The sequence below is a fragment of the Schistocerca piceifrons genome, chromosome X (assembly GCF_021461385.2).
Source record: "Schistocerca piceifrons isolate TAMUIC-IGC-003096 chromosome X, iqSchPice1.1, whole genome shotgun sequence".
Taxonomy (NCBI): Eukaryota; Metazoa; Arthropoda; class Insecta; order Orthoptera; family Acrididae; genus Schistocerca; species Schistocerca piceifrons.
The window spans coordinates 629,631,143-629,656,930 of NC_060149.1; positions in this window are offsets into that span (position 1 = coordinate 629,631,143).

Below are 25,788 nucleotides of genomic sequence, written 5' to 3' on the forward strand. Positions count from 1 at the left end.
CTATAGAGAATAACTGCAACACTCAGTAATAGAAGAAATAAGCAGAAGTAATAGCTAAGGAAAAGGTCAAGATGACACAAACTACCATTGACCACTGGATATTAAGGAAAAATGTAGAAGGCACAGGAAAGAAAATAATCTAAAGAGGGTAAACTAAATTTGACCAGAGATCCACGGTAACAGAATAAAAGAGAGAAAGAATTCTAGGAAACGTCACTGACCTAGACCAAAACCAAACTACTCAGAGAAAAAGATGGTCATTGCGCCGGGGCAAACTTAGCTATTTGCCGCTCCTAGGCACAGAAAAATACGTCTACCCCTCATTTCAACATAAATGTACCTCCAAATAACTTACATGTGTACGTAACTGACTCTACGACTGCGGCAGCTACTAATAAAAACAGTAATAATAATAATAAGTACATGCGTATTGGACTCACCACACTCAAGTCAGGCAAAGCCATTTACCACGTGCTTTCTTTGTAGCAAACTCATCGATCACATTTTCAAAATCTAGTTGCTGTGTTATGTCAGAATTAATGGAGAACACAGCAAGACTGTTGACACGATCCGACGACATGGATGACAGCAAATAATTGTTGAGTGTTTTGGGGAGTGAGAAAGAGCGCTTGGCCGAACTGTTGGTTGGAGCGTTTGACAAAATGCAATCTCCAATTTAGAAAACAGTTTTTGAACTCTTAGAAAACAGTTCTTGAACTCGTTTTCACGCAACACTCTATACAGGGAGCAGGTTTTTATTTCGTTGCTCTCCATGCGGGCTTTAAAATGAATAACATCTTCAGTCAAAGATTCTTCCAGGTCGTCCTTGTAAATGAGGTTCTGTAGCACATTTCTATAGTTCAATGTTGTCTCGTCCAGAAAAATTGCTCGTGAATTCAAAATTGTTATAAAACTCTTCCAATGATGTTTTATTTTCCCTGTTTCAGTTATGAAGCTGTCAATAATAACCAGGAATGTATTCACCCGAAAATCTTCCTTTCCTTCAAAAGTAGTATCAAGCTCGGCTGTTCCGTCCACTTTCAGTTTTGTTGACTTTTTCCTTTTTGTGGCTGTTTTATTCATACGTATTTATCTTACTCTTTTCGATGTCAGCGTTTTCATATGTGTCGTTCATAAAACGATTCTCTCGAAAACATTCAAGTAAAGAATCGTATACTCTTATTACAGTTGTAGCATCGGTATCAACACTTAGCAACAATTTATTTGTAGCATTAAATCTCTTCAATACCGCTGACCAAATGTTGTCATTATCGCAGTTTCCGGACTCCGCAAACTGCTCAGCATTCCAGTCGCCTCGCGTGTTAGTGAAGCATTTTGAGTTTCATCAACCGGAATAACTTCCAATGCTGATGTTATTTGTATCCAGCTAACATTGACACTATAGCAGGCATCGTAATGCCCTGACCAGCGTGCTTCTGAAGGTCATTTTACGGAGACTAAAATATTTACTTTTGGCTGCAAAATATTCAAACGGTTCGTCGAAGCAGAGAAGAAAATGTAAATTTGTTGCAACCAACGGAAAAATGAAACCGCTTCAGGACAACACTTTACGGCACACGATCCTACTAAGTTAAGGGAGTGAGTTGCACACGGAATACACACAGCAAGAGGGTTGATTTGTTTAATTCTAGTTTGGAGACCAGAGTAAGTATCAGCCATATTGCTTGCATTGTCACATGAGTGGGTGTCCAAATCATATTTGCTTGATAAATTTATTTGTGAACCGGCTAATTCTTCCGATTTATGCCCCGAGTTTGGGACAAAATAGATTAATTTTTTAACAAGAAATCCATCTTTTGATAAATACCTTATAACAAAAGACAGGTGATTAAGATGTGTAACATCAGGTGTGAAGTCTAATATGGTGAAAAAACATTTAGTTTCCTTCACGTCATTTACAATATACTTCACCACCCATCCTACCAGATCTGATATAAACACTTCACACGTTTCAAAAGAAAGATAGGACGTGGTCCCTTTTCCTTCGTTTACGTGAAGTTCTATATATTTAGCTAGAAAACGATCGGATTCTGCATTGACTTCAGTGCCACCTCGAAATTTCCGTAATGTGCTGCCCAACCTCATAGTTGCGACCCCTGAAAGATGGCCATCTATCAAAAAGTTCATGACCGCAACAATAAATCCCTTTACTACGTCGCTCCAATATTTTGCTTCTGTCAGAAGCTGAGATGTTAGTTTCTTATCTATTCTCCCCGTGATTTGCCCTCTCGCTTTTAAAGTGAACACAAATTTCCTATGTTCAGCTGTATTTTCATGGGCAGTTTATTGAGACTGAGCATTTTTCCAGTCATTAAATCCCTTATCAGATTTTCAAATCTGTGATGTTCCATTAAACAATAAACATAGGACACAAAGTACTCCACCCTTGCTTTGAGAATATTCTGAACATGATCTTTGTTGTTTTTGCCATTTTTCATGGTTCTTAAAAACAGACCTTTACTTAAGTACCTTGGAAAGTCAGTATAGTGCCTGCACGAATTACTGATATCACAATCCGTATTCTGTGCCACATGACCTTGTTTAGTGATATGATTGCGACGGAATTAATTGCTTATGCAGTTCAGAGGATCGTCGGAAACTGAATCACTATCATCATTCGCTTTATACGAGTCATTTGGGTCCACTGAAATGATCGTTTCCACGCCGTTATTATTCATTCTAATCTCGGAAACGCTTGACTCAGATAAATCTCATTCTGCATGGCTTTCGATACTGCTCACCAAATTATTACACTCTGATGTTTCTAGACTCGAGATCGTGCTGGAACTAGTTGGCTGTGTTTGATTTTTAAATAGCACAGCGGATTTTTTAATTTTCTCTTTTTTATAGCCTTATCTTTCATGTGGTTCTGGTTTAGAGAACCACTTTATCTTCTTCAGTAATAGGGTAAAGGCGTTGCTGGCGCATTAAGTTAGTGCAGTTTGCATAGATTCAGGGGCAAGCATAAATTCGGGTACAAATGTGATTGATTAATGACACTCTCCTCCTCCTCTCTACCTAATTTATTGTTCTGTTAGTTGATTTATGGCCCCCTGGGCATAATCTGTCCTTCTGAGAAACCCACCACACCTCTCCGTCCCCCTCTTCCTTCCGCATCCCTCTGAGAAACCCCCTCACTGATACAAGCACACCTTTGATGTCAAATTAATTGACTAATTAATTAAATAGGTAAATTAATTAACCCCTCCCTCTCTGTGAAATCCCCATTCCTCCCCTCCAACTCCAATTCCCCCTTTCCTCTTTCCATCTAGAAATTGGTGGGAAACGGACTTAGTCTGTGCTGGAGAGGAAGGATCTCATAACAGGAAATTCAAACCAATGTCAAAATAATATAGCAAAGGATTTTCACAGGGGTTGGATCTCTGTTTTATTTGGTGGGAAAAGCTCAGCATCCTCTGCTATTTTTGAAGATGCAGGCCTTGTAAAATAAATCAAAAAGAAGTAATTAAATTCATACCTTTTTGGTCCAGTTATGCAAATAATGCCATCACAAAATCGACATCAACATAACTCATGGCACGTAATGAAACTGTTAAAAATCATCTGATCCCATCTTCAAACTAACTGCAGGCCAGACATGCTAGGTTCCTTATGTATTACCACCCATGCCACACTGTACCACATGTGCCAGACCACAGGCAACCCTTTGAGCCCCAAGAGCTCGACTGGGATATGCTGGTTGCCTGAAGAGGAATGCATGATACTGGATGTCGGTTTCCTTTTAAATTTGATACCAGACTCACTTCCTGTTTTGTTCCCAGACAAACACATTCCACACCAGGTCAGTGGAAGCAACTGGTCGCCATGCAGATACCAACTGAGCTAGTTCACAATGCCACCAGCAGAGGATGCTGGAAGGAGCAACTAGCCCACCCCTCCTCCCTCCCCTCAGTCCCTTCCTCCCTGACCCCTTTGCCCCTCTGGTTACTTCCTGTTGGACAAAGTATCAGATGGTGGCAACTCTTTGATACTTATACTTGATAAATTCCTATCGAAATACATGCTCTTGCTATTTCTCCCTCTCTCTCTGTCTGTCTATCTCAAGTGGATACTTCCTGTTTGTGAGAACCGATGTATGGAAACACACAGAGACCAAGATGTCATCCCCACTCCTCTTTCCTTCAATCCCCCTCCCCTGTCTCCCTTCACCACTTATGCAGACCTAGCGCTGGTAGTTGGTAAATGCATTTGTTCTCACACTTAAACCACTACGGAAACCTGTTGTGGGTGGAACAACCCCTCCTCTGTCTTGAACAAATCGGCTGATATCTGTAAAATCCCCAGCTTAAGATGTCTTGGAAATATTCCTTCACTCTATAAGTTTGGTTGACTAAGTAATTAAATCGATATCCCCTATGAGGAGACAGTTTTCCCATGCATCCTGTTGGTAGGCACTGGGACCAGTATATGTGGTGGAATTAAATCCTGCAATTGCCCAGTTTCCAAACCCTTCTGGATTTTTTTCTTTGCATCCTGTTGGCAGATAATGGCATTGTTACAACATTTGGCAGAATGTCCACTACATTGGAGATAGGTAAAAATTTCAAATGTCAGCCCAAAATTGCGCTCTGTCTGTAAGAAATTTGCAAGAGATGGGGCAGGGGCTTGACTGGAGTGTGTTCACAGTACCACTATCGGAAACAATAAACTGATCGGTCGGGAATTTGATATTGCTATTGTTTTTTTAAAACACTATATAATCCCAAAGTTGATTATCGTCACTACAAAAGAATGAAAAAGGAGGGAGGAAACGATCTACATGTTATAGGATAGTAACAATAACAAATACCACTGCAAGACAGAGTCCACTGGACTGTGTTGAGAAGAAGTAAACACCATGCAGTTAAATCACATACCATTCTGTAGTAGTAGCTGTCATGGTTAGATGGCTGAGATCGCTGGAAATACACACACACCCACACACCCACTCACATACATACACACACACACACACACACCCACGCACACACACACACACACACACACACACACACACACACACACACACACACACACACACACACACGATAGCGAAGTGTGCTCCATCCGCCGACTGCTGGGTAGCTGCACCCGTACTGACTGGGAGAGGCCTGCATACACACTGGCCATGCCAGCAACTGCATGTCCAACCCCCAGCATCCACATGCCTGGCGTCAGACAGATTGTCACCAAGCAGTCAACCGACCAATTTATGTGGAGGGAATAATTGTCAAGTGCAAACACTCATGATGTTGAATCTTCTCACGCAGCACACACATCCTCTTGTCTCTCCACTTTACCAGCGTGCTGGCTAGTTCACTATTCAGCCACCCAGAGGGCAGCCACTAGGAGTTGTCCCTGTGGCATCGGGCAAGAGCCAACTATCCAGCCAGCCGACTATCCTGCCAATCGCGACAACCTTAAGTTAGAAATGTCCATTGGTTCCGGTCACTGGCTGCCTTCGCTAAGCACCCAGATGGCAAGCAGACTTCTTGGGAAACCAGCCACATATTTATCAGTGTAATTTGAATTAAATATTACGATTGCGGTACCAATCTGGTGACATTTGACAATGAGCGAAGTATCGGAAATACCTCCTCCTGATGACTGTGGCTTTGAAAATATCAATTGCCCATGTAATTCTACATCATTCTTATGACTGGATGTAATTTACCCACATCCACTGACACGTCGATGATATCAAATTGATTGACTAATTAATTAAATTGATCATGGGAGTCCCTTTGCATCATGAGTAATTTTTTTCCAACAATTGGGTTACACTCACCAGGTAGCTTCAGTGGGAATCCCTGGAGGGAAGACATTGTTCTTTTTAGGAACACTATTGAGAACTCACATTTGAAGCTGACAGCAAAACGAATCTACTGCAGCCAACATACAGTTTGCATAAGGACCACAACAATAAGATACGAGGAATAAGCAATCATAATGAGGCATGTAGGCAGCACTTTTCCCTCACTCTATTTTCTAATGGAATAGGAAAGGGTATGACTCGTAGTCGTATAGTGTACTCTCCATCACACACTGTACTATGGCTTGTGAAGTAAGCATATGGATGTAAATCTAAATTCATTCTACCCATTAAGATGTCACTCCATCAATTTATAGGCACAAAAATCTCAAGGAAGAATATTGTCTCTTTTTTATCGAGAAAACAAAAGACGGAACTTCTACTGCTGACTGTCTCTTGGTAAAAATCTCCATATTAGCTCCTAATTTCAGGCACATGCTGGGATGGTTCCTTTGAAAGGGCTTGGCCGACTTCCTTCCCCATCGTTCCCCAACCCAATGGGACCAATCACCTCCCTGTTTGATCATCCCCCCCCCTCCTCCACAAAAAGTCAACCAGTCAATCAATCTAGGCCTCTTCCCGTCACTGACTAGGTAGAGATCTATCACAAAATGACTCTGAGCACTATGCGACTTAACTTCTGAGGTCATCAGTCGCCTAGAACTTAGGACTAATTAAACCTAACTAACCTAAGGACAACACACACATCCTTGCACGAGGCAGGATTCGAACCTGCGACCGGAGCGGTCGCTCGGCTCCAGACTGTAGGGCCTAGAACCGCACGGCCACTCCGGGCGGCGATCTATCACAAAGGGAAAAATAGGACACTAAGGTGCAGTAGGAAATTCATAACAATGCAGAGTATACATGAGCTGCACAAAGACATTCAGAAGCATAACACCTACAATTCATGGATATCGGATGTCTGTCTATAAATATCCCTCCTGTACATGACCTAATCTCATTTTATCGAATTCCTAAGATTACCATGCTAGAATGCAGTTTAATAGTGTTCGAGTCTTCATTGACAACACAATGTCCGTCTCTCATTCCCTCTCTCCTTTTTATTTTTGTAACTCACAATGGAGTAAAACTACAAACTACCTCTGCATTTAATCTCATCTTCCACAGTGATACCGTAGCAGATGCCTTGGTGTCCAGTTTTCGAAGGGACCCACAACATTGGTTCCTAATACTGGTGAGAAATGGCACGAACGAAGTTCAAAAATGGTTCAAATGGCTCTGAGCACTATGGGACTTAACTTCTGATGTCATCAGTTCCCTAGAACTTAGGACTACTTAAACCTAACTAATCTAAGGACATCACACACATCTGGATTCGAACCGGCGACCGTAGCGGTCGCGCAGTTCCAGACTGTAGCGCCTAGAACCGCTCGACCACCCATGCCGGCACGAATATTTGCTCTGAATTACCACCTCTGTGTGGAACTTGTTCATTGTTGCTGTTTGACGTCCACATCGCGCTGCACCGAACCTCATATGTTGTTTTTGGGCAGCAGGTGAGGGCGCGGCTTTCTAAGCCGCCCTAGGCAACCGCATAGTCTGACCTAAATACATCCCTGGCAATCGGTCCAACTATGAACCGCCTACATTTGCCGATGGTGTTGTTCCAGTGGCTGCAGAATGTAATGGTGGATAAGGTCAACACATTGATTCAATAAAAAGAACATTTGTAGGACAGCAGCATTCAAACTGAAGGTGAGTGGTACTGTATGTATTTCCACAAACTGTGTAATGTTCAGCTAGTACCCAATATGATAAATTTGGAAATTTGTGGTAAGTTCCTATTGGACCAAACTGTGAGGTCATCGGTCCCTAGGCTTACTCCCTACTTAATCTAACTTAAACTAACACTAACACAAACACATACCCATGCCCGAGGGAGGACTCGAACCTCCGACGACGGTAGCCACGCGACCAGTGACAAGGCGCCTTCGACCGCGTGGCTGCCTTCGAGCGGCAATATGATAAAGAAAAAGATACAAATCAAAATACGTAATAAACGAAAGCATGGTTTGTGTGTGCCACTGTAATTCCACAACCCACCCTCGCAGCCTCATGTTGATTATATGGTATGGAAGCTCATGGAATTTTGTGGAAAGTTGGTGAATCATCTGCGAACCGAGAGATGAAGTGGTCGAGAACGACCAGAATGTTCCCTCTAGAATGTTGAAGAGAAGTGTAGAACATTATAGAAGCTTCCAGAAGGTTCTGTAAAGTTCTATAATGTTCCAGAATAATATAGTCTAAAATGTTCGAGAATGTTATAGAATTTTCCAGAATATTCGAGAATGTTCTGCAGTCTTTCAAGCTGTTTGAGAATACCCTCAAATGTTCCATTATTATGTTGTGGTGGGGATACTTTCCACCACAGAAGGGCATATGCTATAGTCAGATGCATACTTTTGGAAAGCGATGAGAGAAAATCAAGGAAAAGCGACAGTGACAGACAGTGAAAAAATGTATGTGGGAGTGAATTGGTTAAAGTAGTTAATCAGATTAGATTAAGTCAAAGCTTTTACAAATATTCTTGAATACTGACGAATGTTTCCAAATCTTCTAAAATACTCGTATTAGCGAATGTTCAAGAAAAATCGAAAGTCTTCTAGATTGTACTGCACTGTTCTTCACGATTTTGAATATTCTTGAATGTTTTAGAGTGTTATTAAATCTTCGAAAAAGTTGCAAAGTTTTCTTTAACGTTGTCGAATATTTATGATCGTTTGGAATGTTCTCGTATATTTTTGAATGATCTCAGTATTCTATGAAGAAATTAATAAGGGAGTGGCTTTATTTCAAATTTGGGTATTGTTGGATATTTGAGAGGCTTTAAGAGTACTTAAGAGTATATTTGAGAATAAGAGAGGATTTTTTAGTGTGAAATAATAAAATTTTTACGACTTTTTTGAATGTTCACTTCTACAACGTTTTCTAATGTTCTCATGTGATATTGAATGTTCTCAGAAAACAATTGAAGATAAAGATCAAGCAAAGTGTGTTTTCTTCAGTTAATATACTAATGATGCAGGAATTATAAGATGTTATGATAATGCGACTTTTTGAACACTGGCTTTATGAGACCTGAATATCGTTTGACTCCCTTCAAAATTTCTCTTTGACTGTCTACAATAATTGTAGATCTGGTGATCACTGTGAAGAAGTAGCCATATTCACAGAGGATGACACAGAAGTTACTAATACAGTTGATAGTATGTCTAAAGTATGACAAAGATTTTGAGACAGCAGCAATAAAAATTACAAAATCAAAATTGATTACAATCACAGTTAACTATTTTCTGTTAGAGGTTTTACGTATTTCTGTAGCGAGTGGAACAGTTCATAAATAAAGGAAATTTAACAAGATGTGAGGTTGCAGTTTGTGTTACGCAGTGTTTACGATTAGAATGACATAAACCACTTAAATTTATTACTACACAGTTAAGATGGATCTGCTGTATGTGAAACAGAAAGTCTGAGTACAAAATTTAAATTATATTACAAAATCTGGTGTAGCGTTTTAAAACATCCATTTCTCTAAAAATGGAAAATATAAGAAGGGATAGAAGAAGCAATGGCTGGATGACTGAAAGAATTTCAATTTATTACCAGAACAATAGAAAATTCATTAAACAGGGGAAAAAATGCTCAATGACATGCATACAAAAGATTCTAAAAGTAAAGCGAAAGCTATGTGGGACACAATAAAAATGAAAACAGGAAAAATGAGAACCAATGAAACTATTGTTCTATTACACAGAAAAAAGAGCCAAGCAAAACAGCTGATGTATTCAGCACTTACATCGCTGGAATATATGCAAGTTTAATACGAATGAATTCCAATGGAAACCGGCAGCCAATGAAAAAGAAGACAACACCTGCAAGTTGTCAATGTTTGTTGGTCATGTTCGCAGGGAGGAAAGAGAGATGGTTGGTATAGAACTAAAAAGCACATACTCAGCAGGAAGTGATATCATGCCCAGCACGAGTTTGCGCTCTCCCTCAAAAATATAATTGACCCTCCCACTCAAATATACAAAACTGCTCATTGGAATCGGGAAACCTTCCAGAAATGTTAAAAAAATTCCATAGTGATTCCTATTTTTAAAGCTATCGAGGAAAACAGAGCGATAAACTTTTGAATACTAGTGAAGAAGATAAAGTGATAAACTATTATCAGACTATCGTAAGAACGTCTTGTTTTTCTAAAGCATTGGGAAAAATAATGTACGATAAATTAGCAAAGTTTATGAACAAAACTGGATGGTTCCTCATTCCCAACACGGTGTCTGGAGCAAGAAACCAACTGAGATGCTATCTAGAGTGCATAACCACTGTTTCGAAAGCAGTGGATGAAAAATAGCAAACTGCAAGTGCATTTTACATTATCAAAGCATTCGACGTGGTAGGCCATAGGTCCACCTCCATAGCTGAGTGATCTGCGTAGCTGCCGCCATGCAGAGGACCCGAGACTGACAAGAAAGTTTCCTTATTTTGTGGACTATATGGGGTAGACTGGGCGCCGTGATGCCGATTGAGGAGCTAGCTGACTGAGTAGCAGAGGCTCCATGGTCTGGGAAGTCTGCAAAACGTTCGGAAGAGCCATCTGCTGACCAAATGCCCCCTCTACATCGCATCTGCCTCCCGACGCCAGACAGAGGAGGACACGACGGCTGGTAGACATCCCATGGGCCTTCACGGCCTGGCGAGGAGCTCGTAACAAGCTTAGGATATTGTGCAATGAATGGATTCATTAATTTCTTAATAACCACAAAGAAATCACAAATAGTCTCAAAATATTTCTCAGAAAATCTCGTCTTCGGGGGCACGTCAAGGGTTAGTAAAGAGGCCACTTATTTTCCTGATTTATGTCAATGATCTAGATGTGACGTTGATTTATACACAGAAATTCTGTTTTGTGGTGACACAATGTAATTGAAAACAGAAACCGGCAACAATTCAGCTTAGTAAACGGTCAACAATAAATCAGCTCATCATAAGCAATTAGAAACAGTATCAGTCAACATCCATAGCTTTCAGAATAACATCTCGCATTATCCTGACGTCACCATCAACAATTAACTCATTGTAAATAAAGGTATAACAAAAATTCTTAGTATCTGGGTACAAAGTGGCCTAAAATGGTACAAATGTACTAAATACCTCAATTCAAAACTAAGTACAATCTATTATCTTTTAAGGGCACTAAGGGAATGCATAAATGAGCAGTCACTAATGAGTGCTTATTATGCATATTTTAATGTATATCTGAAATATGGCGTCAAATCCTGGGGAAATTCCCCATCACCTGTGGGGACCTTTAGATTGCAAAGGAGAGCAATTAGGGTTATTACGGGGAGTAAAGCAAGACAGTCACGTCATGTTATTAGTACAGAAACAATGTCACATATACGTATAATCAGAATACTGGATTAAGATAAAAATTTATATGTAATTCCAGCTGATACAAATAGAGTAAGCTACATGCCAGGCGGCCGTATTCCTCGTGTTCTGCGCATGCTCGGTCCGCTTTGCCATCCCTGCCAGCAGGTGCCTGGCCAGTGGAGTACGAGGTGCATTCAAGTTCTAAGGCCTCCGATTTTTTTTCTAATTAACTACTCACCCGAAATCGATGAAACTGGCGTTACTTCTCGACGTAATCGCCCTGCAGACGTACACATTTTTCACAAGGCTGACGCCATGATTCCATGGCAGCGGCGAAGGCTTCTTTAGGAGTCTGTTTTGACCACTGGAAAATCGCTGAGGCAATAGCAGCACGGCTGGTGAATGTGCGGCCACTTAGAGTGTCTTTCATTGTTGGAAAAAGCCAAAAGTCACTAGGAGCCAGGTCAGGTGAGTAGGGAGCATGAGGAATCATTTCAAAGCTGTTATCACGAAGAAACTGTTGCGTAACGTTAGCTCGACGTGCGTGTGCGTCGTCTTGATGAAACAGCACACGCGCAGCCCTTCCCGGACGTTTTTGTTGCAGTGCAGGAAGGAATTTGTTCTTCAAAACATTGGGGTAGGATGCACCTGTTACCGTAGTGCTCTTTGGAACGCAATGGGTAAGGATTACGCCCTCGCTGTCCCAGAACATGGACACCATCATTTTTTCAGCACTGGTGGTTACCCGAAACTTTTTTGGTGGTTGTGAATCTGTGTGCTTCCATTGAGCTGACTGGCGCTTTGTTTCTGGATTGAAAAATGGCATCCACGTCTCATCCATTGTCACAACCGACGAAAAGAAAGTACCATTCATGCTGTCGTTGCGCGTCAACATTGCTTGGCAACATGCCACACGGGCAGCCATGTGGTCGTCCGTCAGCATTCGTGGCACCCACCTGGATGACACTTTTCGCATTTTCAGGTCGTCATGCAGGATTGTGTGCACAGAACCCACAGAAATGCCAACTTTGGAGGCGATCTGTTCAACAGTCATTCGGCGATCCCCCAAAACAATTCTCTCCACTTTCTCGATCATGTCGTCAGACCGGCTTGTGCGAGCCCGAGGTTGTTTCGGTTTGTTGTCACACAATGTTCTGCCTTCATTAAACTGTCGCACCCACGAACGCACTTTCGACACATCCATAACTCCATCAACACATGTCTCCTTCAACTGTCGTTGAAATTTAGTTGGTTTCACACCACGCAAATTCAGAAAACGAATGATTGCACGCTGTTCAAGTAAGGAAAACGTCGCCATTTTAAGTATTTAAAACAGTTCTCATTCTCGCCGCTGCCGGTAAAATTCCATCTGCCGTATGGTGCTGCCATCTCTGGGACGTGTTGACAATGAACGCGGCCTCATTTTAACACAATGCGCATGTTTCTATCTCTTTCCAGTCCGGAGAAAAAAAATCGGAGGCCTTAGAACTTGAATGCACCTCGTACAATCGCGTACGTGCCGGTCGATAGGAAGACTGGCCGCACATCAGTCGTTTGCCTATCCCTGGCCTAGAGTGACCAACTCCACCTTTTTTTCCCAGGATCTTCTGTACTGCACCATTTTTCGTTTATCCTCCTGGCTGCTTAATTGACCGCCTCTTTCTCCCGTATATTTCGTCAGTGATCACTGTCATAAATGTTAATCCCGGGAAGTACTGCCCATAGTTCAGAATCTATGACCGAGAAATCTCGAAATATTTTCATATAATAATCGATAGTATTGTCTCACCGTTTCAAGAAGTCCGCAGGAAAAGGAGAAGAAATGTACAGTTTGTCAGTGTTGAAACTGCTTCCTTTGGTGGTGTATCTTTATATATGCCAACAGAAAGCTCAGTGTTAAATAAATTGGTATAAAAAGCTACTCCATGGACCTAGATTTAGAGTTGGCTGCTTTGAAGTTATTAGGGCTTAATATGCTTGTTGCCACAATACATCATTCCCCAAATGGCAACTTTGAAAATGTACATAGTAACCAGTTATGGGCTATTTGTAACAAACCGTCTACCAACCAGAGGTCATGCCTGCCTTGACGATGTGATCACAAATCTAAATACTTGGGACTATGATATGATTGTAGTTGACCAATGAAGTCTAATCGCAGTACACTAGTTATGGAACTAGATACAAAAAGAGATAAAAATCAACCACTGTTGTGATTCTTAATGTTTTCGCGGCGTACTGAATATTCTATGAGGTTTCGGGCTTGCAGCCGGATTATGTTGACTTCTTGCCACAATATTTCGGCTGGAAACTGCCCAGCCATCTTTAGGAGAGTGTCAGCCAGTGGCGGACACTCACCTGAAGATGGCGAAACGGTTGCCAGCTAGAATATTGCGGCAAGAAGTCAACATGATCCGGCTGCAATCCCGAAACCTCATAGAGCAACCAACCGTTACCTGGAACTCTGATTTTGTATTCACAAACAGGGTTATAAATAAGGAAACATAAATGTTTTTCAGACGGTAGTATCTGCAATAAAGTGTCAGCCTGGATTGCAGGAAATGGCTGTGACTGATTCATTTAAAAAGTTACTCCAAATCATCAAAGCCTAATTTGACTATGTCTGTCCACATAAGGCAAAAATGTCCTGCGACCATGGCACAGTACAGCCACAGTATGAAAGGAAAAACATGAAATACTGATGAATTGAAAAAATTGAAATCCATTGCACTGTTATTACATGATTACTACAAAACAGCAACAGATCCCAGTGCAAAGGAAGTGCTACAGCAGATATTTACAAGCAAAAAGACATTATAGAAAGGATGTAGAAGAAGCCAAAAAGAAAAGCAGTGATAGATTCGTTGAAGCTCACAATCCACACAAGGCAGGCTGGGACCTGATCAGTGGACATGCGAAGAGTACCACCTCTTCCTAAGCTTGTGTAGTCCAAATGACTTTAGTAGCTGTTTTATTGAAAACACCATAAATACAATCCCAGGCCTCAATATATACCCTGCAGCTGCTGTAATAAATGACCAAAGATGGACCAAGATGAACTGAAGAGAATTAAAAAAATAAAATAAAAAATAAAAAGAAATTTAAAAAATTGAAATAATAAAGATTGTAAAATCTTATAAGTCTTCTGATAGTCAGGATATGTTCGAGATATTCACTAATGTCCTCAAGAAAATTATATATGAAATTGCTGAGCCATTAACTATGGTAATTAACAAGTCTTTTACTGCTGGTTTATTTCCCGACTTTATGAAGCTTATAAGTACAGTAGCAGTCTATAGAAAGGTGGCTAAGCCATTGTAGCAGGCTTCAGACCAATCTCAACCATTCCTGTCTTCGCTAAATTCATTGCGACTGCAATGAAAGATCAAATATCAAATTACTGTGAAATTAATGAACTCTTCACAGGTACATAGCGCAGTTTCCGGAAAGGCAAATGTACAACAGCAGCGCTAGATCTGGCTACTAGGATAAAACATAGTTTTGAGAACGAAGAATCTGTAGCACTGACACTTTGCGACCTTAGTGCGGCGTTTGTCTACATTCCTAATAGAGTAGTCCTAAAGGAACTCAGTAAATGTGGAGTGGAAGGCACTGTTCTGGCAACTGTCAAATCTTATTTGGAGAACAGAAGGCGGATTGTATTAGTTGAAGGAGCACTATCATGAACGCGGAAGCTGGAATACGGTGTGCCACAGGGATCGGTAATGGATCCCCTCCTGTTCCTAGTATTTGTATATGATTTAAGGTCTCATGGACAGTACTTGCAATTCACAGATGACACAACTCCGTACTCGAAAGGCATTGATGACAGCAGGGCTCTGGAAGAAGTAGATGCTTTGGTTGGTGCTGCAGGGGAATGGTTTGTTATAAACAAAATAAAAACAAATGAAGAAAAAACGCAAAATTGGTTTGTAGCCTCAGTGTCAAAGGATAACTAAAAAAGTTCAGGGACTGTGAAGCTTCTGGGGTTCATGGTGGATAGTAAACTAACTGGAGATGAACAAATTGCACATGTGTCTCACAAACTGTCACGAGTTATATACCTCCTGAGGAAACTGAATCATTTGATAACTAATCAGTACTGGCTAATTTACTGTTCCGCTGCCATATCAGCTATGGCCTGTTACTATGGACGCACTACATGCAAGCTGCAAGAAAATACTACCACTACTACAAAAAAAAAAAAAAAAAATACAATAAGGATCATAACATCAATCAGAAAACTGGTTCACTGCAAACCCATCTTCACACGTCTGGGAATGATGAAAATTTTCGGTCAATATATCTTCATCTGTCTCATGTATGTGAAAAAAAAATCATGAAACGTTCACCAACAGTTGTAAAATGCCCAGTAAGAAAGAGCTGTCCACCCTCCATGACATGGGAAAGTTTTCCAACAGTAGGTGTTAAAATGTTCAACCATCTAAATACTAAGATGCAGTCCTTGGAGTCGGAGAAATTTCGAGGAAAGATGCCGCAAAATCTGCGCCAAAAACCACTGAACAGTTAAAATGAATCTTTTGAAAGTGAAACAGCAAATTGGATTTCCTAAACAATGCCCCGCTATATAAAATGAAGTGAACATGCTCTAGTTAAAAATTTCTCACTTTATCGTCATTAAGTGTTATGCTATACTTCTGCATACCTGTGCTAATTTGTTTTTGTATTATAATGCTTGTGTGATCTTAACCTTTTAACATTGACGCAGTCTATCCAGTCTTGACTGACGGACGACGTAGCTATGGTAGAAATGAGATATAGTCTTTTTTCTGATCGTGCTTCTTCGGAAAGAAGGGGGTTTGGCTGAAGGGAATGCCAAGAAAGGAGAAAGAATGAGATAGCGTACGAGTTTGGAGGGGTTTGTTTCTCGGTCGGTATTTGCAACCAACGGACGCGCTCGCCTCGTACCGACCAGCAGCTGTGGTCTAAGTAAAGCACGGAAGTAACAAGGACTCGCGAAACGGATTAGAGAGACATAAATGTTTAAACACATTCGTTAAATTATTTACTTTTCAGTTACTCACACAAGCTTACTGTGAGCTATGTAAGAGCGACTTCAGCATCGCTCATAGTGGTAAAGCCGAATGCATTCTTGTACAGAAGTTGATTATCGGAAAGAAAGAGAAGTGAAGGCGCCTTCAAAATTACTCAAATATTTTGGTAATGGCGGCAAGGACATTAAAAACGTCGTAGGTGCTTCACGTGGTGCCATTGCTGTTATGCGATTAATTTTTACTGAGCAAAATGTGTGGGGACAATACAAACACCTTGAATTTGTCTTGTACAGTGCGGACCTGAACGCTTTATCTGTGAAGAATATTGACTATAATTCTAGTAGAAACAGAAACCAATAGTGTTCTATCTTTCGAATTTTTTTTGTTCTCTCTAGTTTTCAGGGCTCAGCGGGCTTCTCATCAGTTGGTGGACTTTTATAGCAGTTTGCTTGACAAACAGTCCTGCATAGCTGATTAGTCAGCGGCTCTGATTACCTATAGAGTAGGTCGTTCCTATTGCATGTTTCGCGAAACGTTTTGTTAGGTGTCAGAAATAAAACTGGGTGCATTCAATCTCATTAGGACAACTGAAGAGCTACTGTGGAGGTATGTAATAGCTCCGATTTGAGAAAGCCGACATTAAGTAGTTGGTGGAGTGGTATTCTAACCACACGCCTCACCGTATTGCCAATGAGGCCGTTGGTAGAGGATGATATATCGATCAGTCAATAGTGCATGGTCCACGAGCTATTACGTACACCCTGTAGGGCCCTACAGTTTTCACCAAGCGTTGATTACAATGTGATTTACTTAAGTCATAACGCCTTCTTCGTCTTGAAAAATAACGAACGGCCAAATAAAGAATCCAGGAGAAAAAGTTGCCACTGAATATTGTTTCTTCGGGATCTTCATTCACGTATGACTCACTGGTTAATGCCTTGTATATCTGTATTACTATTTCCTCTCTCAATTTGCTTAAAGCATCGTAGTCATCAACTCGAAACTGAGCAGGTCAGCACAGCCTGTAGTGCTTAACACTAAACATCATGTCGACAGCAAGAACGCTAGAGACTTAGCACGAACTATTAGACAAGAATGAGGGTCGAAATACGACGTAATTCTTTTCCAAGAAACTGTCCCGACATTCACCACACCCATTTAGAGAAATGACGGAACACCTGAATCAAGATGGTTGTACGGTGATTTGAACTTTCCTATTCCCAAATGCTACTTTACCACGAACTTCTATCTGAAGTGCCTTATTACAATCTACCTGTGGGCTCATTTCGCCATTAAAATGAAGACCTACAACTTAATGTGAAATCTGAACCGTGGTGTAATTTGGCATGTTTCACATGCGTGAATCCTCACCAGAAGGATAAGAGAATGAAAATGAAAAGAGATCGTTTGATCAACCCCAACCCACTTTATTAGCTACTTGAACTTCGTTCGTCTAGTCACTATAGTGTATGACGTGTCAAATGTTTAATTGCATATTTTGAACATCTGTAATGAGTGTATGATGATAAAAAAATTTTATGGGGACGGGAATGAAGGAATGGGAGAGTCTAAAACCTAGTACCGGCATATAGCCTGTTCTGGGTGTTTACCGCTATACAGAGCAGGGCAGAACGTTTCTTATACCAACATAAGTCACTAAATATCCCATTACGTTCTGATATGGAGGGAGGAAAGTTTAGTGCTGGTCTGCTTCTGCAATACCCTAATCTCTCTAATTCTCGTGGGATAGCAGATGGAGGAATTAGATCAATGCACATCCTACTTTGAATACCGAGTCCCTAAATTTACTCAACACAGTTTCGTGGTACTAACTCTGTATTCCTTCCACTGATTCTTAATTAATTTCCACGAGTAACACTATTCAACTTTCTATGAGCCCTACCGGTCTTATTCTATCCTAATAGTGCGCCTTTAAATTCTCTCATCTTTCCTCAGGCTTGCTCGCAAGGACCTTGAACGCTAGAGTAGTACTCCAGAATATATCGCAGTAAGTTCTTGTATTTGGGCTCCTTAATTCGTACAATGTCTTTCCCAGAATCCTTCCAACAAATTTTCCATTAAATTTTCTCAACAGTGATTTCCCATGCCTGTTATATTCTTACTGCTTTGTAGTATTATTCCTAGATAACTGATATGACAGGCTAAAGAAATTTATTACTAATGTGGTGATCATATGTTATCGGATTGTTTCTGTTGTTTGAGTGAATTGTCTTACATTTACGACATACGGCCGATACTTAACACGGGAGAGTCTAAAACCCAACGAAAAAATACTAGAATATCCACAAGATTGGAGATCTCATGTAGAACGACTATGCAATGACCGTTTGGGAAACACAATCTACAGATGCGAACGTAGAGCATTCTGCAGGATGGGTAATCCAAAGAGAATATGGAAAGGGCACAACTGAAGTTCCCAACAGGTTTGAGAGCCTGGTACATGAAAATGATGAGAAAGTCACATTTACTCACATTCAAAGAGAGTAGGCATTTATAGTCTCAAAAGGAAATAGTTCCTAATTCGTCCTACATATCCTTAAAATCATCAAAGAATGATACTTTCCAGTGAACAACAATACCGTGTACAAACAATTTGTTAGTGCTGTTGGTCCTCTCCGATAAATCATTTGTGTGTGTTGGGAGCATTAGGAATCCTGTGACTTGATTGGGACAAATACGATGTTTATTTCAGTTTTGTTGAACATTCGATGTCAGGTATAACGTATTGTGTTCTACAAGTCAAAAACACTTTAAAAAGCGTCACATACCTCCTACGTATTCGATGTGCAAATAGTCATCACTCTTTACAAAACTTTGTAAAGAACATTGGTGGTTTTATCCACTATTTAGTGGTCAAACACTGTGTGTGGTCTCATCTCCAATTTTCAGATACGCAAATTATATGGCTGACGGAAATGCTTTTCACTCCAGGAAATGGGACTTCAAGGCTGGAGGGAAAGGTCAGAATTCTAAGTTTTTTCGTCGTTGACATCATTAACGCACTCTATTTGACATAGATAAAGGGAGAAATCGGCTGTGGAGTTGGTGAAGGAAACGCTGCATGATTCAGTTGAACCGATTTGGGGTAGCCGGTGAAGACCCACAGAATTAGAACACTCCTACTCTTACGGAAAACGAGTCCAGGTCGAGTAGCACCATGCCGAAGCACTGTAGGCGTTTGACTTCGGAGGCAGGAGATTCCGAATGGCTGCAGTTCAGAAGGTGCCTTACGTGAAGGCAGACGCTGCCTCTACGTCCTGCGTTGATGTGGCAACTACGCTAGCGACTCGCCGCTGCAAGATGCAACTGGGCAGCTCTTGTCTGGAACGAACAGCGTGTGTGTATCGAGATGATAAAAACCCGTTACTTTCCCAATGAGGTTGTACCGCCCAGCGAATTAAAAAAGTGGCGAACGTCGTAGTGGAATTATTATTGTTTGGACTACAGCGAGTTGCTCATCATTTTCCATCTCTGTTACTAGGCAAGAAACACAGTATCTCAGTTGTTATGAATCTGTACTCCACTTCAGGCGAAACGCCAACTAATCATCCAGATTTAGATTTCATATAAACTGCCTGAGAAATAAATGATGCACCCTGAAGACATAGTCGAATGTCAATGTAACTTCGTACACATACACACCATCGGCACTATAAATAATTAGAGCTGCTATTCTGTGTGACAGGTAGAATACCCTCCAGAGTGAATTAGTGTTGTTCGCGTTTAGTGTTGTTATCAGGCCTGCTAATGTATAAAGGGGAGTGAACATCGTCAGATGCTGAGTGATCACTGTGAGGGACACAGAGATGCCACGTACTTGTATGAGACAACGTTATCACTACCTGAAAGGTACTGAAACGGGCCTCATTGTGGGACACCATTTGCCAGCTGGTCGAACCGTGCAATATTCAGATTTGTGTGCTAGTCAGATGTGTCAGTGTCTGGATATTGAACTGCATGGGAATGCAAGGGCAGGGATACTCGTTGTCACGATTCCGGCCGACCACGTCTGACCACCACAAGGGCCCGTACCAAGTACAGAACCTGAAAGGGAGCTAATTGTGGGTCTCCATTTGCTGACTGATCGAATCGTGGAATATTCATAATTGTGAGGCATTCAGATAAGTCAGTGGCCCGATGTTGAACTGGATAGGAAAGTGAGAGCAGACATACTTGTCGAGATTCTGGTCGACCATGTCTGATCACCACAAGTACGTATCAGCGTACTGTGCACCAAAACACATCAAAGCCCCTTCACATCAGAGTCTGCCAACTGAAAACGAGTAATGGAATCATTTCCTAACTCTTTGTCATTCCAAACGATTGGTCAGTGAATAGCAACAGTCAGATTCGGAAATTACTATTCCATGTGGAAGCTGCTGATAACACCACAAATCAAACGGCTACGTCCTGGAGTGGTATCGTGATAGGAAGGCATGGACTGCTGATGAATGGTTTGCATTATGATCAGCGATGAATAGCGGTTCTGCATTCCCGTAATCGGCGAGTATGTCGACGATCTGGGGAGAGGTCCTACAGTTCCAGTATTTTGGAGAGGTATGACTTTAGATCATGGCTGGTAGTGATTGAGGGAACTCTGATGGCACACCGGTACGCCACGGACATCCTGTGTCCTCATGTATTGCCTCTCATGTGACAGTATCATGGCGCCATTTGTCAACGAGTTACCGTTCGTCCACACACAGCATGTGTCCGTATGAGCTGTCTGCGTGATGTTGAGGTACTTCCTTCGCCACTAAGATACCCAGATCTATTCTGATAGAACACGTGTGGTCTCAGCTCAGACATCAACTCCTTCCCAGTTCCAATATCCAGAATATCAAGGCCCAGTTACAACAGTTGTGGGCCAGATTGCCCCAGGGGACAACACAATAGCATTATGACACCGTTCCCAACCAAATCAGTGCGCGCATCCAGGCTAGGGTACAGGGGGCGGGGGGAGGGTATGCAACGTCGCTATTTGTAAATTTCAAGCCGTTTTGCAATCATCGGATTAACATTACTTACCCTCTAAACACGTCAAGTTTTCATTTCCTTTCCTTCTCCCCTTCTTCCTGCTTTCCTTTTTATTATCGGGTAGTATATAAACTGTAGAAGGTGATTTACGCTATTAGACCCGCCCTCAAATTACCCCAGTCAGCAGCCTTTCCCGTTGGATTCGTTGGACAGAACAGCAAGTCAGCAGCGTTTCCACAATGATATCAGATTCATTCATTCACTGTACCTTCTTAGAATGCTCATTTCCGTACACATTTGCACCAACACAATGGGAAGTATTGAAAACCGTTTCATTCAGTGGTCACCAACCTCACGTGTATTTATGTGGCCGAGCGGTTCTAGGCGCCTCAGTCCGGAACCGCGATACTGCTACGGTCGCAGGTTCGAATCCTGCCTTGGGCATGGATGTGTGTGATGTCCTTAGGTTGGTTAGGTTTATGTAGTTCTAAGTCTAGGGGACTGCTGACCTTAAGTCCCATAGTGCTTAGAGCCATCAATATCTGAGGGCGCGTACTGGTATATTGTCAATACCAGAAATATTGATGAGCAGTACTGATGGCCTTCAAAATATGTCAGTATTGTCAATACATAGAGGACGTGTGAGAACAAGTATTGACAGTTTGATAATATTCTTCGTTCAGATGTTGACAGAGCCTGACGTATCAGCCACACGCCGTTAGTGTGCTCTGTTTGTTTTCAATTGGCCTTTCTCCATACCATACCTCAGACACAATTTTTGAAGTGATCTTTTAACATAAAACAATTTTAACACGGATTAGCAAGGGCATTGTATGTAACACTTTAGGATAGTCAACGGAGGATTCTCTATGACACTGCATACTTCAGTATAGTATAGGTTGGTGAATTACACAGCAGTTTGGAAAACAGCTTCCACTAAGAAAAATACGTCATATAACTGCAATGACTAGTAAGAAGTCCCCAAAACGCATGTCAGTTTCGCCAAATTATTACGAAACGTCAAAAAGTGTTTTACGTCAGAGTCCTGGACAATTCACAGGTTTCCACAGAATTTTAGTAGTTATGTTTGCAAATTTTACAGAACTAGACTCATCGGAAAAAAATATAAAATCTTTCAGGTGCATCGTTCTGATTGTCAGTTATTTTACATGTGGCCAGTCGCTCCTTTTTTTCAATCATTCTCAGACCCATTTCCTCTTTTTCGCTGTCTTCTGTTTCTTGCAAGCTGTGGCTAATATAATTGCAGTACATGCTTTCTTTTGGGTGTTCGACATCTTAGCCTTGTAAACCTGCTTCGTCAACTAACGAATTTTGTCTACATTATTGATAATACGAGGTTGCTTCAATATATTGAAGGTCTGACAACCTGGTATTGTTAATAAATATTCAACGCGAGGCGCCGCTGAGCGTTCCGAACTTTACAGGTGGGGTATGAGCATGCAGCTGATCTAACCGTGTCGCTCTCTGGTCGGGTGGATAACGAAGTAATACTCAGTATTTGTTGGACAACCTTCGCGGCTGAGTGTGTTGGGAGTGCCGATTTTTACGTGGAAATTTGAGAAGATTCAATTTGGCGAGTGTTAGCGCTAGACGATTACTCACCCCCACGCAAACCCGCCCACCCCCCCTCCCAATATAAGTTCATAGGTTGGCTGCTTTGCGATCATGGTGGCAGTCTCTCCGGCCTCTGAGAATCTAGTACGGCCAGAATGTGGATGCCAGGAGAAGTTCGGTATGAAGACAACCTGTGGAAGTGGCCTCCGGAAGTTTCTTCGATCTCTGACATCTAACCATGGGAACTCCTACGGAATGGACCGTATTTTATGTGTATTTCTTTGCACCCCTCCCCCACCCTCCCATCCCATGAACCATGGACCTTGCCGTTGGTGGGGAGGCTTGCGTGCCTCAGCGATACAGATAGCCGTACCGTAGGTGTAACCACAACGGAGGGCTATGTGTTGAGAGGCCAGACAAACGTGTGGTCCCTGAAGAGGGGCAGCAGCCTTTTCAGTAGTTGCAGAGGTAATAGTCTGGATGATTGACTGATCTGGCCTTGTAAAATTAACCGAAACGGCCTTGCTGTGCTGATACTCCGAAAGGCTGAAAGCAAGGGGAAACTACAGCTGTAATTTTTCCCGAGGGCATGCAGCTTTACTGTATGGTTAAATGATGATGGCGTCCTCTTGGGTAAAATATTCCGGAGGTAAAATAGTCCCCCATTCGGATCTCCGGGCGGGAATTACCCAAGAGTCTCGGTCGGGCACACAGTTTTAATCTGCCAGGAAGTTTCATACCCAAGAGGACGTTGCTATCAGGAGAAAGAAAACTGGCGTTCTACGGATCGGAGCGTTGAATGTCAGATCCCTTAATCGCTCAGGAAGATTAGAAAATTTAAAAAGGGAAATGGACAGGTTAAAGCTAGATATAGTGGGAATTAGTAAAGTTCGGTGGCAGGAGGAGTAAGACTTCTGGTCAGGTGAATACAGGGTTATAAATACAAAATCAAATATGAATAATGCTGGAGTAGAATAATGAATAAAAAATAGGAGTGCGGGTAAGCTACTACAAGCAGCATAGTGAACGCATTATTGTGGCCAAGATAGACACGAAGCCCACGCCTACTACAGTAGTACAAGTTTGTATGCCAACTAGCTCTGCAGATGACGAAGAGATTGATCAAATGTATGATGAGATAAAAGAAATTATCCAGATAGTGAAGGGAGACGACAGTTTAATAGTCATGGGTGACTGGAATTCGATAGAAGGAAAAGGAAGAGAAGGAAACATAGTAGGTGAATATGGATTGGGGGTAAGAAATGAAAGAGGAAGCCGCCTGGTAGAATTTTGCGCAGAGCATAACTTAAGCATAGCCAACACTTGGTTCAAGAATCATGAAAGAAGGTTGTATACATTGAAGAACCCTGGAGATACTAAAAGGTATCAGATAGATTATATAATGGTAAGACAGAGATTTAGGAACCAGGTTCTAAATTGTAAGACATTTGCAGGGGCAGATGTGGACTCTGACCACAATCTATTGGTTATGAAGTGTAGCTTAAAACTGAAGAAACTGCAAAAAGGCGGGAATTTAAGGAGATGGGTCCTGGATAAATTGACTAAACCAGAGGTTGTACAGAGTTTCAGGGAGAGCATTAGGGAACGATTAACAATAACGAGCGAAAGAAATACAGTAGAAGAAGAATGGTTAGCTTTAAGGGATGAAGTAGTGAATGGAGTAGAGGATCAAGTAGGTAAAAAGACGAGGGCTAGTAGAAATCCTTGGGTAACAGAAGAAATATTGAATTTAATTGATGAAAGGAGAAAATATAAAAATGCAGTAAATGAAGCAGGCAAAAAGAAATAAAAAAGGCCCCAAAAATGAGATCGACAGGAGGTGCAAAATGGCTAAGCAGGGATAGCTAGAGGACAAATGTAAGGATGTAGAGGCATATCTCACTAGGGGTAAGATAGATACTGCCTACAGGAAAATTAAAGAGACCTTTGGAGAAAAGAGAGCCACTTGTATGAATATCAAGAGCTCAGATGGAAACACAGTTCCAAGCAAAGAAGGGAAAGCAGAAAGGTGGAAGGAGTATATAGAGGGTCTATACAAGGGCGATGTACTTGAGGACAATATTATGGAAATGGAAGAGGATGTAGATGAAGATGAAATGCGAGACAAGATACTGCGTGAGGAGTTTGACAGAGCACTGAAAGACCTGAGTCGAAACAAGGCCCCGGGAGTAGACAACATTCCATTAGAACTACTGATGGCCTTGGGAGAGCCAGTCCTGACAAAACTCTACCATCTGGTGAGCAAGATGTATGAGACAGGCGAAATACCCACAAACTTCAAGAAAAATATAATAATTCCAATCCCAAAGAAAGCAGGTGTTGACAGATGTGAAAATTACCGAACTGTCAGTTTAACAAGTCACAGCTGCAAAATACTAACGCGAATTCTTTACAGACGGATGGAAATACTGGTAGAAGCCGACCGCGTTGAAGATCAGTTTGTATTCTGCAGAACTATTGGAACACGCGAGGCAATACTGACCCTACGACTTATCTTAGAAGATAGATTAAGGAAAGTCAAACCTACGTTTCTAGCATTTGTAGACTTACAGAAAGCATTTGACAATGTTGATTGGAATACTCTCTTTCAAATTCTGAAGGTGGCAGGGGTAAAACACAGGGAACGAAAGGCTATTTACAATTTGTACAGAAACCAGATGGCAGTTATAAGAGTCGAGGGACGTGAAAGGGAAGCATTGGGTAGGAAGGGAGTGAGACAGGGTTGTAGCTTATCCCCGATGTTATTCAATCTGTATATTGAGCAAGCAGTAAAGGAAACAAAAGAAAAATTCGGAGTAGGTATTAAAGTCCACTGAGAAGAAACAAAAACTTTTAGGTTCGCTGATGACATTGTAATTCTGTCAGAGACAGCAAAGGACTTCGAAGAGCAGTTAAACGGAATGGACATTGTCTTGAATGGAGGATATAAAATGAACTTCAACA